The sequence below is a fragment of the Mesoplodon densirostris genome, chromosome 1, assembly GCF_025265405.1.
Source record: "Mesoplodon densirostris isolate mMesDen1 chromosome 1, mMesDen1 primary haplotype, whole genome shotgun sequence".
NCBI lineage: Eukaryota > Metazoa > Chordata > Mammalia > Artiodactyla > Ziphiidae > Mesoplodon > Mesoplodon densirostris.
Genome location: NC_082661.1, coordinates 123904027 through 123919901, shown reverse-complemented (window position 1 = coordinate 123919901; position 15875 = coordinate 123904027). Strand labels below are relative to the sequence as shown.

General features: G+C 36.6%; 1 protein-coding gene across 1 annotated transcript in view; it reads left to right on the top strand.

Annotated features, from left to right (window-relative positions):
• The window catches only part of JMJD1C (jumonji domain containing 1C), a 340789-nt gene that overhangs the window by 10739 nt on the left and 314175 nt on the right, over window positions 1–15875 (top strand). The gene's annotated exons all lie outside the window — the stretch shown is intronic.

The following is a 15875-nucleotide window of genomic DNA, read 5'->3' as shown; positions in this document are numbered from 1 at the left end:
TAAGGATATTTTGGATGTTTGAAAAACTTTTTTTGCTCCAGCTGCTTATGTTAAGGTTTATCTAAGGCGTGTGATATGTAAAACATAACATTTAAAACATCATAAATATCATATTTTAAAAATTATAGATATGTTTATGCTTGTTATCCTTCCTACTAGGTTTTAAGCTTCTTGAAAGCAGGAATTGTGTCTAACACATCTCATCGTGTGTTACCAACCTTACATATAATAATAAATATTTGCTTAATTGAGTTGAATTTTGTTCTTTACTGTTCATGCAGCACCCTCTTAAAAACCCAGTTTTCTATAAGTCTCAAATTTCACAAGAGAGAACTATTGATAAGCAAAATACTTAGCCATGTTGTAATACGTGAAAATTGCATTAAAAATTTCATCAACTTGATCAAAATAAATATGAATTAGCAGGATAATAAATGTCAAGAATTCTTAGTTCTTATTTGACAATATTAAACTGGTACATTCTTGAAGTCTTTTAAAATATTAAGCTATCACTTTAGTTTCTCTTTCTAGAGATGGAATAATAACCTCTAGTTAATTGTATAATATTTAACTAGTGTTTACAAGCAACTTTCATTTCTCCAGTCTAGAATAATAGGAATAATGTAGTTAAAAATTCTAACAGAAAAAGAGAAAACTGGTTATATTTTTAAACATTAAGGACTGTTTAGCTTTATGATTAATTTTATTATAGGACTTGTACTATTCTTTTAATTTTTATTTTATATTGGAGCATAGTTGATTAAGAATGTTGTGTTAGTTTCAGGTGTACAGCAGTGGCCTTGTACTATTATATTAAAAAAAAAAAACTGTTGCTAATAGGGTCATATTGGTACTATGATGAAAAGTTTCTTGAAGGCAGCACTCTCATGCTTTTTATTCACCTGTCCTGGGCCTGGCACATTGGCTTCAGTTCCCGATAAGCACTGTACCAAGGAGCCTGGTTTTATGATCCCAGCTCTAGCTCGTTAAATGATTAGACCTGAGCAAGTCAGTTTACCTCACTGGACTTCTGTTTCCTCATCTGCAAAATAAAGGTAAAACTTCAGACTGCTTGTTGTTGTTGTTTTTCTTAACATCTTTATTGGAGTATAATTGCTTTACAATGGTGTGTTAGTTTCTGCTTTATAACAAAGTGAATCAGCTATGCGTATACTTACATCCCCATATCCCCTCCCTCTTGCATCTCCCTCCCACCCTCCCTATCCCACCCCTCTAGGTGGTCACAAAGCACCAAGCTGATCTCCCTGTGCTATGCAGCTGCTTCCCACTAGCTATCTGTTTTACATTTGGTAGGGTATATATGTCAATTCCACTCTCTCACTTCATCCCAGCTTACCTTTCCCCCTCCCTGTGTCCTCAGTTACATTCTCTACATCTGTGTCTTTATTCCTGTCCTGCCCCTAGGTTCTTCAGAACCTTTTTTTTTTTTTTTTTAGATTCCATATATATGTGTTAGCATATGGTATTTGTTTTTATTTTTCTGACCTACTTCACTCTGTGTGACAGACTCTAGGTCCATCCACCTCACTACAAATAACTCAATTTTGTTTCTTTTTATGGCTGAGTAATATTCCACTGTATATATGTGCCACATCTTCTTTATCCATTCATCTGTCGATGGACACTTAGGTTGCTTCCATGTCCTGGCTAGTGTTGTGGTCAGAAAAGATACTTGATACAATTTCAATTTTCTTAAATTTACCAAGGCTTGATTTGTGACCCAAGATATGGTCTGTCATGGAGAATGTTCCATGAGCACTTGAGAAGAAAGTGTATTCTGTTGTTTTTGGATGGAATGTCCTATAAACATCAATTAAGTCCATCTTGTTTAATGTATCATTTAAAGCTTGTGTTTCCTTATTTATTTTCATTTTGGGTGATCTGTCCATTGGTGAAAGTGGAGTGTTAAAAGTCTCCTACTATGATTGTGTTACTGTTGAATTCCCTTTTTATGGCTGTTAGCATTTGCCTTATGTCTTGAGGTGCTCCTATGTTGGGTGCATAAATATTTACAATTGCTATATCTTCTTGCATTGATCCCTTGATCATTATGTAGTGTCCTTTGTCTCTTGTGATAGTCTTTATTTTAAAGTCTATTTTTTCTGATAAGAGAATTGCTACTCCAGCTTTCTTTTGATTTCCATTTGCATGCAATATCTTTTTCCATCCCCTCACTCTCAGTCTGTATGATTCCATTGCTGTCTGAAGAAGGGGGCAGGAGGTCTTTGTTCCTGCTAGTGTTGGAGGGTCTCCTGCAGAGGCGGGGGGTGGCTGTGGCTCACTGCAGGGACAAGGACCCTGGCAGCAGAAGTTCTGGGAAGTACTCACTGGCGTGAGCCCTCCTGGAGTCCGCCATTAGCCCCACCAAAGAGCTAGACTACTTGTTTTTATAGGGTTATTAAGGTAATCCTTTAGACTGCTTGTCTTCATAGGATTATTAAGAGAATTAAACAAGATGTATGAAATCCCTTTATAAGCTGAACACTGTAATGGGGATATGAGATATTATTTTTAGGTTAGTAAAAATCCAGCACAAATATTCAAGACCACCTTTTTTTTTTTTTTTTTTTTTTGCGGTATGCGGGCCTCTCACTGTTGTGGCCTCTCCCGTTGCGGAGCACAGGCTCCGGACGCGCAGGCCCAGCGGCCATGGCTCACGGGCCCAGCCACTCCGCGGCATGTGGGATCTTCCCGGACTGAGGCACGAACCTGTGTCCCCTGCATCGGCAGGCGGACTCTCAACCACTGCGCCACCCGGGAAGCCCCAAGACCACCTTTTAACACTGAATTTGGGAGAAGCATACTGTCATGTATGGGAAAAAGAATATTTGCAGATAACCACAGCCCAGGATAATGTGCCAGGCAAAAACGTTTATTGATTTTGAAGAAGTTCATAGGAAAGGGAGAGATTGCTCTGTTTGGGGGAAAGGACTCAGATGCTTCGAAAGATGATACTTTGGTAGGGTCTTATACTAGTAGAAAAGAGAGAAGAGAACACAGGCAGGGAGTCTTGAAAGTTCAGTGCAATGCTGGAAATCAAGTAGAAATACTGTATTAGAGAAGCAGAGCCTGGAGTGTATGTCTGTCAGTGCCATACTATCTATAGGCTATGAGGAACCCTTCTAAGGACTTTAAACAGGGGAGTATTGTTCGATGGGCCTTTGTGATCCTTCATAAGGATGAGGGATGGATTTGAGGAAATACTGGAGGCAGGGTGATCAGTCCCAAGGCTATTATGTTAATCTGGGGGGAAAATGATCAGGGATTTAACCAAAGGCTCTTAATTTGGGGTCTACAAATTAGGTGTTCCTGGATAGAATTCAGGAGGCCATGAACTTAGAAGGTGAAAAATTGCACTTTTCCCCACTACACCTTTCCTGAAAGTTAGCATATCCTTCAGCTATGAATGTAGGAAACAAACGACAGGAATATTTGTAGTACTTTTAATTTTTGTCAATAGAAATCACAAATATTTTCATATCCCATTAAAATTATTGCAGGTGTCCTGAAATATTACTTACACCACACGTCGTTACTCTGAAACTATGGTAGTTATTAGGTCTGCTATGAGGTCTTATTATTGAATGAGTTGATAAAGAAGCACATATAATGTTACCAAATCACATTTTCTTTTACTGTTTTGATAACTGTATTTCAATACAGTTGTTTTTTTGGTAATCCCATACTTAAGAAATTTTTTAAAGAACGAAAACATTATTTTGATTCCAAGTTTGATTAGACTACTAAAGGGGCTTATGACACAAACAGATTAAGAACTCTTGGTAGACTGAGGCAGTGGCTCTTCCAGAATGTACTGGTACTTTACCATTTTTGGCAAGTCACATTAACAAGTTTGAGTCACTTTACTTCTCTAGAATAAAGTGGTTGAACTAAATGATCCATGAGATCTCTTCCAGCTCTAAAATTCTGCTCTTGACTTGCTCCCCTCCAAACCAACATTTCCATAGCCTGTCCCATCTCACTAAACTACATTACTCTCCAATCAGTACATCAAGTGAAAAATGTAGGAGTTATCCTTGATTTCTTTTTTTCTCACCTGTTCTGTCTTCTCCAAGTTCTCTCAGTTCTACTTCCTAACCTTCTGAATCTCTGTACCTTTCTCTCTCTACCACCTCTCTCAGCTGGACTACTGCAAGCCCTCTAATGGATCTTCCTATTTCTGTTCTTCACCTGCCATAGTCTGTAACCTGCATAGCAACCAGAGGGGCCATTTTAGTACACAAATGATAGGACTTTGTAAAGCTTAAAACCCCCTCCAATGGCTTTCCTTGCACTTGGATTAAAAACCCTGGGTGAGCTGGCCCCTGCTTGTCTTTCCAACTTCATCTGCTGTCACTCTCCTCCTGGCCCCCTAAGCTTCAGCCACACTGGCCTTTTTTCTATTCCTATAAACACGTCATCCTACTTTCTGTCTTAAGGTCTTTGTATTTATTGTTCGCTACTCCAAAATGAGCAACTTTCCCCTCCATATTGGATTCTTAATGCCATTCAGATTTCAGGGAGCCCCCTTCATTGATCACCCAATCTAACATAGTCACCTAATCACTCCTAGATCATCCTGTTCCGGTCCTCTGCAGTAGTACTCACCACTGCTGCTGTTCTTGTTTTCTGTGTCTCCTCTACTTAGAACGTAAAGTCTGTTAGAGCAGGAACATTGTCCTATTTCGCACTTGTTATATTCCCAGTACCTAAAAATAGATGTTTATTGAAATATTTTGTATTATTTCAAATACATTAAGTCTTAGTCCATGAATATTTGGGACTACACTAATTACTAAGAGAATATTCAAACTAGTTGCATTTTAAAACTCACAGGGGCTAGTGTTAGCTTGAAGAGTGAAAAAAGAGTGAAAAAAGAGCAAGTAAAATGGGGAATGAGAAAGAGTTCATAGTTATTGACGATTTGATAATGTCATTATATAGGAAATAAAAATAACTTCTAAAGATTCCAAGGAAGTGAATCATAAGTAGTTTCATTCAGAGAGTTGGGGATGGGGCGGTTGTGAGTCAGCTGTATAACATCCTTTAGGACTTTCATTGGTTAACTCTAGCCAAAAAAGTACAAAAGTAAATAATGACTTTATACCTTGGGTATGATTTTTTTTAATTAAATTAAATTTATTTATTTTTTATACAGCAGGTTCTTATTAGTTATCTGTTTTATACATATTAGTGTATATATTGTCAATCCCAATCTTCCAATTCATATTACAGTTTTTTTTTTTTGCCGCACCACGTGGCTTGCGGGATCTTAGTTCCCCAAACAGGGATATAACCCAGGCCCTAGGCAGTGAAAGCACAGAGTCCTAACCACTGGACCACCAGGAAATTACAGATATTAAAATTTTTGTTCACAAGCTGCCCATAGCATTTTATGGAGTGTGTGCCAACCAAAATCAGCTATAATATTACGGTCATTTTAGAATGTCATGGTAGAATATGGCCTGTAGCAGCTCAAGTGGAACTAGCAAGGAAGCAGAAAAGGGAAAAGAGAGCACTTATGAGACACAAGCATGTGAACTCTGGTGGAGTTAGGTACTATTAGTCCATCAGTATGATCCAGATCCCAGAGATGGGGGCCAGGATAGAGACCCAGTGATCATACCCTAAGCAGCTGCCAGGAGGTGGTCAGTAGTTGAAGAAGCAGAGCTAGGCAATTGGACAGAGGGTAAGTCAGTCAGCAAGTGATGAGGAGAATCAGAAAACAATTGGAGGAAATCAGGTAAATTAAAGAATTTTCCAGGGCTTCCCTGGTGGCGCAGTGGTTGAGAGTCCGCCTGCCGATGCAGGGGACACGGGTTCGTGCCCCGGTCCGGGAAGATCCCACATGCCGCGGAGCGGCTGGGCCCATGAGCCATGGCCGCTGAGCCTGCGCGTCCGGAGCCTGTGCTCCGCAACGGGAGAGGCCCGCGTACCGCAAAAAAAAAAAAAAAAAAAGAATTGTCCAGGATTCATAGCAAAGAATAAAAGTTGAGTCAACTTCAGCTGCCTTTATTCAGCTCATCCTAGTGATTGAGAGCTAATCTCAAAGTTTCCTAGGCCTGCCAATGGTAATAAAAAGCAACTGGTGGGTTATGAGTGTGAGATTTGGAGGGAGGAAGAGACTGGAGTAAGGGTGGAGCAGACATATTTCTGGGGTAGAAGCGTTGTTAGGCAAAGAATCAGACGTTGTTAGATACATCTTAGATCGTTGAGGTCATTTAGTCCATTGTTTCCCCAGATTTTCACACAACATATCTCTTAAATTGTTTTCTCATTTTGAATCCCATATTACAAAAATATTTTTCCTCAAAACCTTTGATTATTAATGATTTGCCTCCCCATTTTTTTTTTACCAAAGACTGTAATTAGAGCAGCATATGGTATCCATACTGAATTGATGTTAAGTTCAACTAAAGGAAAAAAAAACAAACTACAATTTTAGCTACCTTGTATGGCATTTACAGTTAAATGGTTTAATTGGTTGTTTCATGTAGATTTTTCAAATATTAAAAATGACCTATGGCTTTTAGAGGTTGAGAGCTTTGGAGCTTGGCCATTGAAGCCCTAAATTTATTTCTCAGGCCCTTTGACTTCAATTCTTTGTCACCTAAGAGCTATGTCATTTTGCATAGGGTACTTAGCTCTAAGACTTAGTTTCCCCATTTGCAAAATGAGTATAATAATAGTATCTACTTCAGGAAGTTATTTTGAGGATCACGTGAGATAATGCTTTTAAGCACTGGCATATTGCCTGATACATAGTACAGCTTCAATAATTATTAGCCGTTATTCTATTTTTATAATTGTTATTGCTATTTGGAGCTATGCAGCTCATATTCCTGGGATTGTAGATTTTGGTTTCAAAGTTTGATCTTTTTATCCCCAGGAATTGATTCCCTCTCCTTTAACCCCAGGAAAGATGGAATTGAGAAAAGAATTTATTATATTGGCAGCTGTGACTGGAGGGGGAATGAAGAGCTGGCAGGTTTGTAAAACCTCTAGCCTTTGCAAAACAACAGCTGTGCTCCATTCACTGAGCACAGAACGAGGGGAAACAAGCCTCAGCTTCAAAAGTAGGTGGATTATGGAGGTGCCGTAATGAGCTGCTGCTGATGTTTTAGAGGTCATCTTATGTTGAAGTAAGGAGACAGAAGGGGTGAGATTTGCATATTGGCGAAATTTGTAAAAATGATGCTCACCTTAAGTGTTTTTCATGCACTCCATTTTATTGCAACACATTTCATAATTGGAATCTATGAAAATGAATGTACATAAAGTAAAGTATATTTCCTTGGTAACTGTTGGCATGTTATTTTAACATGGGAAGAGAAATGTTTCCCTTAGAAGTTGTATTTCAGTCTTACTCATTTTAGAAAAGATTATTAAATGGTGAATTAGGCTAGATTTTAAATACTGAAATGAAGTCTTTCCCCTCTCTTTACCTCCTTCCCTCTCTCCCTCTCTTTTCCTCCCCATAGCACCATGAGTTTGTTCTCAGGTGGTGATTTTGCTGGAGAATTAATAAAATAATCACCTGGCAGAAATAGTGGTACTATTCTTAATAAAACGATTTTTTTTATTGTGAAAAGAATCTTATATTTAACACCTTTTAAGAGTAAGTACAGGGAGAAAGAACTGAAAAATCTAACATGGTAATATGTTTTTTTAACTTTAAAATCAAAGCGCAATTAACATCAGTACCTTTGGTTTAGTCCTGCAATGAATCAATTTTTGTCTTCTGTAATACCTGTGTAGCTGGTGTAAAACTTACTGATGCAGATTGTACGATTAAATTGCATGCCTTTCTGATTTTTAAAACTAAAATATTATAAACTCTCCTCATAGTATCCAATAAGGTGGCATTGAAGGGAGCTGATAATATGAGCATTCGTGTAACCTGATTAAGGTACAAGGTCCAGCAGGTCCAGGAACTCAGACCTGCATTCAGGCTCTGGCCCTACCTCTTACTGACTGGGATTCTTGGGCAAGTTACTCAGTTTTTGAATCTTCTGGTCTTCATCAGTAAAATGGGAATTATGAAATCTATCTCATAGGGATGTAATAGTTCATATGTGCTATAATTCTAAACTGCTGTTCAGAGGGGGAAAACGTTATTTATTTTAAAAATGCAGTATGTTGATTAGGTTTGGTGGTTCTCTACCAAGTCACCTTTGACAGTTAAATATTCATTTGTTATGGACAGTTCTAACACGTGAATTATATGACTGTCCTCTTACTGGGTTACTCATACTTACCCCTAGTTAAACCATAAAATGTGCCTAATTAAAGGCTGATCTACTTAATGGGAATATGTTTAAATAGACTAGGTACAAAGTAAATTACTAAATATTAAGTAGTAGAGTTTATTGGGGTGATAGCATTATCCCAATCTTTTTTCTTTTTAATCAGAGCAAATTTTAAAAAACTTAGATACAAGGGACGTATAGTGTTATATCAGTTTCAGTTGTACAGCATGATTCCATATTTGTATATCTTGTGAAATGGCCACCACAATAAGTTAACATCCACCATGACACATTTTTACAGTTTTTTTTCTTATGACGAGAACTTTTCAAACTTACTTTCTTAGCAGCTTTCAAATGTACATACATTACAGTATTAAGTATAGTCACCATGCTGTACATTACATACCCATGACATTTATTTATCTTTTTTAAGTTGAGGTATAATTGACATACAAAATTGTGCTAGTTTCAGGTGTACAATATAATGGTTTGATATTTGTATATATTGTAAAATTATCACAATAAATCTAGTTAACATTCATCAGCATACATGGTTACAGAACTTTTCTTTCGTGATGAGAACTTTTAAGATTTTTTTCTCTTAGGAACTTTAAAATATACAATACAGTATTAACTAGCGTTGTCATGCTGTGCATTACATCCCTGTGACATTTATTTTATAACTGGAAGTTTGTACCTTTTGACTTCCTTCTTCCATTTCACCCACCCTCCACTCCCACACCCTCCTGCCTCTGTTCTCTTTATCTGTGAGCTTGTTTTTTTAAAAAAAATAGATTTCACATATAAATGAGATCATATGGTATTTGTCTTTTTCTGTCATGTTTATTTCACTTGGTGTATGCCCTTAAGGTCCATCCATGTTGTTGCAAATGGAAAGATTTCTTTTCTTGTCTTTTTTTTTATTTTATTATTATTTTTTTAATTATTATTATTTTTTTGTGGTATGCGGGCTTCTCACTTTCGCGGCCTCTCTCCCATTGCGGAGCACAGGCTCCGGACGCACAGGCCCAGCGGCCATGGCTCACGGGCCCAGCTGCTCCGCAGCATGTGGGATCCTCCCGGACCGGGGCACGAACCCGTGTCCCCTGCATCGGCAGGCGGACTCTCAACCACTGCGCCACCAGGGAAGCCCTTGTCTTTTTTTTTTAAACGGCTGAGTGATATTCCATTTTACATACACACACGCACACACACACACACCTCACAATTTCTTTATCCACTTACCCATCGATGGACACTTGGGTGATTTCTGTATTTTGGCTATTGTATGTCATGCCGCAGCAAATGCGAGGATGTGCACATTATTTTTAGTGAGTTTTTTCATTTTCTTCAGATAAATAACCAGAAGTGGAATTGCTGGATCATATGGTAGTTCTGTTTTCAATTTTGTAGGGACCCTCCATGTTGTTTTCCATAGTGACTGCACCAGTTTACATTCCTATCAACAGTGCACAAGGGTTCCCTTTTCTCCACATCATTGCCATCACTTGGTATTTCTTGTCCTTCTGATAATAGCTATGTTAATAGGTGTGAGATGGTATCTCATTGTGGCTTTGATTTGCATTTCCCTGATGACTAGTGAAGTTGAGCATCTTTTCATGTTGGCCTTCTGTATATCTTTTGAAAAAATGTTGATTTAGATCCTTTGCCCATTTTTTAATGGTATTATTTTTTGCAAATGGTATTTGTTGGCATGAGTTCTTTATATATTTTGGATATTTACCCCTTATCAGATATGTGATTTTCATTTTGTTGATGGTTTCCTTTGCTGTGCAGAAGCTTTCTAGTTTGATGTAGTCCCACTTGCAGGTTTTTGCTTTTGTTGCCTTTGCTTTTGAGGTCATATTACTTTATTGTCTGTGTTTTCTACTAGGAGTTTTATGGTTTCAGATCTTTCGAGTCTTTAATCTATTTCAAGTTATTTTTGTATATGGTGTAAGACAGTGGTCCAATTTCATTCTTTTGCATGTGGCTATCCAGTTTTCCCAACACCGTTTATTGAAGAGAGTGTCCTTTCCCCATTGTATATTTTTGGCATAATTAATTGTCATAAATTAATTTGTGATAAATTAATTGACCATATATGCTTGGTTTTATTTCTAGGCTCTCTATTCTGTTCCATTGATCTCTGTGTCTGTTTTTATGACAATACCATACTGTTTCGATTACTTTGAAATTAGGGAGTGTGATGCCTCCAGCTTTGCTCTTCTTTCTTAAGATTGCTTTGGCTATATGGGGTCTTATTTGGTTCCATACGAATTTTAGGACTTTATTTTATTTCTGTGAAAAATGCCATTGGAATTTTGATAGGGATTCCATTGAATCTGTAGATTGCTTTGGGTAATATGGACATTTAACAATATTAATTCTTCCACTCTCTGAGCACAAAGTATCTTTCCATTTATTTGTATCTTACTCAGTTTCTTTCATTAATGTTTTATAGTTTTCAGTGTACAGGTCTTTCACCTCCTTGATTAAATTTGTTCCTGGGTATTTTATTCTTTTTGGTGCAGTTGTAAATGAGATTGTTTTCTTAATTTCTCTTTCTGATAATTTGTTGTCATTGTTTAGAAATGCAACAGATTTCTGTATGTCGATTTTGTCCTGCAACTGTACTGGATTTGTTTGTTAGTTCTAACAGTCTTCTAGTGGAGTCTTTTTCTGTTTATAATATCATGTCATCTGCAAATAGTGACAGTTTAACTTTTCCTTTCCAATTTGGATGTCTTCTATTTCTTTTTCTTGCCTAATTGCTCTTGCTAAGACTCCCAATACTACATTGAATAAAAGTCCCCTTCAATCTTGTATCTATTTATCAATTTCCTTTTTAAGTACTTTAATGAAATATAGTTGAGAAGTTTGAATTTATTTTTAATTGATTTTACTCTGAATTTGTTTTTAATTGATTCAGTTTTTTCCTTAGTATTTTAATGTGCAACCTGCCTTTCAGCCATGGCTGAAAAGATATTCTTCAGTATTTTCTGAGTTGTTTTTCCATGATATCTTTGCTATAGAGACTATTATAAATTTGTCTTTTTCAATTGACAAGAAGTCCATAATCTACATTAGTGCATCGAGCTTCAATCAGTCTTGCCTATAAATTTTACCCAAGTTTAGAAGTTCTGTTGTCTGATTTTTGTAGATTAAAACTAAAAAATTAATAGCTTAAGACTTTTAAAGAATTTGAATAATACTGTGTCTCTTTTTTTATCTGTTTTATTCAGGTATTGTATGATAGCTTGGCAACTGCTTTTTCCAGGAGTGTGTTGTTGTGTGGGTTTTTTTTTTTTAATCACTTTATTGTTCATAGTTATCTGCGCTTAATACTTTAAAATAATATGACTCCTATTAAGAAAGCATATTGTGCTAGTGCTTCATTATTGAACAGATAGCTAAAACAAACACAGGTTTTGAATTAATGTCAATGTATGATAAATTTCCAGTTTCTTAAGATCTCTAACAAATGACTTGAAGTTATTTAGTTCTACACTGTTAACTAGGGATGTTCTTTGATATACTTAATCTTTATTTTAATAAGAGTCAGTGTCTCACTCTTTTCCATACAGAATGTCTGTTTTCTTTTGGTTTTTTTTATCGAAGTATAGTTGATTTACAGTGTTGTGCCTGTCTCTGCTGTACAGCAAAGTGACTCTTTTATACACATATATACATTCTTTTTTAAAAATTCTTTTCCATCATGGTTTATCCCAGGAGATTGGATATAGTTCCCTGTGCTATACAGTAGGACCTTGTTGTTTACCATTTTAAATGTAATAGTTTGCATCTACCAACCCCAAATTCCCAGTCCATCCCTCTCCCTCCCACTCGTCCACCTTGGCAACCACAAGTCTGATGTGTCTGTAAGTCTGTTTCTGTTTTGTAGATGGATTCATTTGTGCCATACTTGAGATTCCACATATAAGTGATATCATATCTTTCTGACTTACTTCACTTAGTATGATAATCTCTAGTTGCATCCACGTTGCTGCAGATGGCATATTTCACTCTTTTCTATGGCTGAGTAATATTCCTTTGTATATATGTACCACATCTTCTTTATCCATTCCTCTTTTGATGGACATTTAGGTTATTTCCATGTCTTGGCTGTTGTGAATAGTGCTACTATGAACACAGGGGTAAATGCATCTTTTTGAATTATAGTTTTGTCCTGGTATATGCCTGGGAGTGGGATTGCTGGATCATATGGTAATTCTATTTTTAGTTTTCTGAGGAACCTCTGAACTATTTTCCATAGTGGCTGCACCAACTTACATTCCCACCAACAGTGTAGGAGGGTTCCCTTTTCTCCACACCCTCTCCAGCATTCCTTATTTGTAGACTTTTTTAATGATGGCCTAGCATGTCTATTTTGTTATAAGGCATTATTAATTAATCAAACAAAGAATTGAAGCTTACTTATTTATAATAATTTAGAATTTTTAGCCTGGGAGGATGTGAAAATTGTGAGGAGCAGACAAAGGGTCCAAACAAGTGTATCAATTTGTTTGTTGAGCCAGGCAGTCCCACACTTTAAACTTCACTGACTCCCCAGGACATCACCCTGATGTTTATGGTGATGACCTTAGCTAATTAAGGAAAGGCAAAATTAAACAAAATTTACATTCTTTAGGAAGGCTAAAAAATGTTACATATTTTGGAAGTGGAAGATTTGGAAGTAAAAGATTTCTTTTGCTAGTGGTTAGAATAAAACTAATTTTAATGCTAATCAGATAAGGGAACTTTTTCAAATATTTGAAGCTCTCTGAAGCCCCCTGCTTCTTGTGGATGAGAGATTAAAGACAGTGGAGTGGTCATTATTGTGATGATACAGCTTGTTGATGAGCCATCTCTTATACAGACTACATGGTTGGCCCCATCCTCAAACTACTGCTCTTGGTCTCCTTTCTCTCTCTTTTTTTTTATTAGATGAGTGACTTGCTATATTTTCAGAGTCATTTTATTTACTTACTTGAGGTATAACTGCCAGTATCTGACTCTTCTGAATTCCACTACCTCTATAGTGTGTGCTTGTGATGTTTTTATCGTGAAGACCATATCACTCACTCTTTTTTTTTTTTTTTTTTTTTTTACAGCACAGAAATTGGCGAACACTGTAAAGCACCACCTCCCCACTTCCACCCCAGAAGCTAGTTCTTTTTCTTTTTTTTAAATTTATTAAGTTATTTATTTTTTATTTTTTGCTTTATAACAAATTAAATCAGTTATACATATACATATGTTCCCATATCCCCTCCATATCACTCACTCTTTCGTACCTATCTCTCTCTCTTCACAATGTGCCCCTTCTAATCCCAGTATTTACAATGTACTTTTTTTTTTTTTTTTTTGCTGTACAAGGGCCTCTCACTGTTGTGGCCTCTCCCGCTGCGGAGCACAGGCCCCGGACGCGCAGGCCCAGCGGCCATGGCTCACGGGCCCAGCCGCTCCGCGGCATGCGGGATCCTCCCGAACCGGGGCACAAACCCGCGTCCCCTGCATCGGCAGGCGGACTCTCAACCACTGCGCCACCAGGGAAGCCCCTACAATGTACTTTTAAAGGTCATTAGGCAATATAGCTTAATGATTAAAAGTGAGGATTTTAAGATGAGTGACACAGTTTAGATTCTGTCCTCATCACTTGCTGACTCTGTGTGACCTTTGGTCAGATACTTTGCACTCTAGGGGTGATAAGGCCTCTGCTATGGGTTTGTCAGTAATTAAATCAGCTACTGTTTGTGTAATATGCTTAGTATAGGGCCTGGCAAACAATAGTTACTATTTTTTTTTATTATTGTCAAACTCAGTGACAACTTAACACCATTACTTGACTGTCCAGTTTCCTCAACTAGTTTGTAAACTTGTTGAGCAAAGGAAGACGGTGTCGTTTTTTATGTGTATCTGTCACTCTTCCTATCCTGATACTTCGTATACAAAGATATCATTCTTGTATTATTTGTTTCAGGTTTTTGAGACGTTGATGGCCCAGGAGTTAGTAATTTTTATAATTTTGTTTAGGCACAAAATTAGAATTTCACATGCTAGGGAGCCTTGTGTGTAGGAGTGAGTCACTCACCTAGTGGAGAAGAGCACTTTACCTAGGATATGTGACGACTTTCTGCTCTTCTTCCCAACAAGTATATACAACACTGCTATGTTTACTTTATTTCATTATATAGGCAAAGTTAGGTGCCATTATTTTACTTCCAAATTTGGGGAATTGCAAATGGCTGGGAGATAACCTTTACACATCTTAAGGCCCACTGTGCTCAGTAAATATTTACTAACTGATATTTCTCCAAGGTGAAGAACAACTTGACTGTACCTTCATAGAGAACAACTCATAGTGATTGGTTGCTTTGACATTTAACAAAGGTTTCTGGATTACTTTCTCTTTGTTTTCTGAAGGCTTCAGTTTTTTGAATCCATATCATGTGAAAGTTACATTTAGAATCAATTAAAAAAATTTTTTTTCTCTGAGCTTTTATCCTGAGCTTTTTCTAAAGTATGCTGCTTACTTACTCTTTTCTAGGTACTTAGGGCTTTTTACTTAGGTTGTTAACTCCAGTAATGTTCTCCTAGTTTACAAAGAAAACTTGTACAGCTTTAGAGCAGAAAATTGACTTATTTCATTTATAGCGATTTAACTTTTTAAAACCATCCATTTATAGACTTTAAAAATGACAGCTTTGTTAAGATAAAATTCACATTTCATGTAATTTACCCTTATATTAAAGTATCCAGTTCCGTGGTTTTTAGCATATGTACAGACCTGTTCAGCTTTCATCACAATTAGTTTTAAATCATCCTAATCATACCCCAAAGAAAATCCATATATTTTAGCAGTCACTTCTTATTCATATAAATGGAATCATACAATATGTGGTCTTTTTTTTTTTTGGAATATGGATATGTAGTCTTTTTTGACTGACTGCTTTCATTTAGCAAAATATTTTCAAAGTTCAATCATTTGTACCACGTATCAGTACTTAATTCATTTTTATTGTTGAATAAAATTCTATTGTATGGCTAGACAACATTTTATTTAATCCATTCATCAATTGATGGACATTTGGATTGTTTCTACTTTTTAGCCATTATCAATAATGCTCCTATAAAAATACATGTACAGCTTTTTGCATGGAAATATGTTTGCATTTCTCTTGAGATTTTTTTTAATGAAATAAATTCTAAAGGAAAAAAATTATGTACTATTTTTAGAAAAACCTTTTGTAGATATTTAAAAATTCTATCTCTTTTATTCCCATATATTAGTTAGCTTTTGCTAGATTTGCTGTGCTAACAAATAACTTCAAAATCTCAGTAGTTTACAACAATATGGGTTTGTTTTCTGCTCATGTTACATGTTAGTTGCAGTTGGCTGGGGCTCTTCTTTGCCCATCTTCTCATTCCAGGATTCAAGCTGAAGGAACAAACTCTATTTAGGACATACCATTTTTATAACTGAAGGAAAAAGAAACAAAACTGGTAAAACATGCATGTAAAGCATTTGCTCAGAACTGGCATACATCACATTTCTGCTCACATTATATTGGCTTAGTTAGGCAAGTCATATAGCAAACCTAA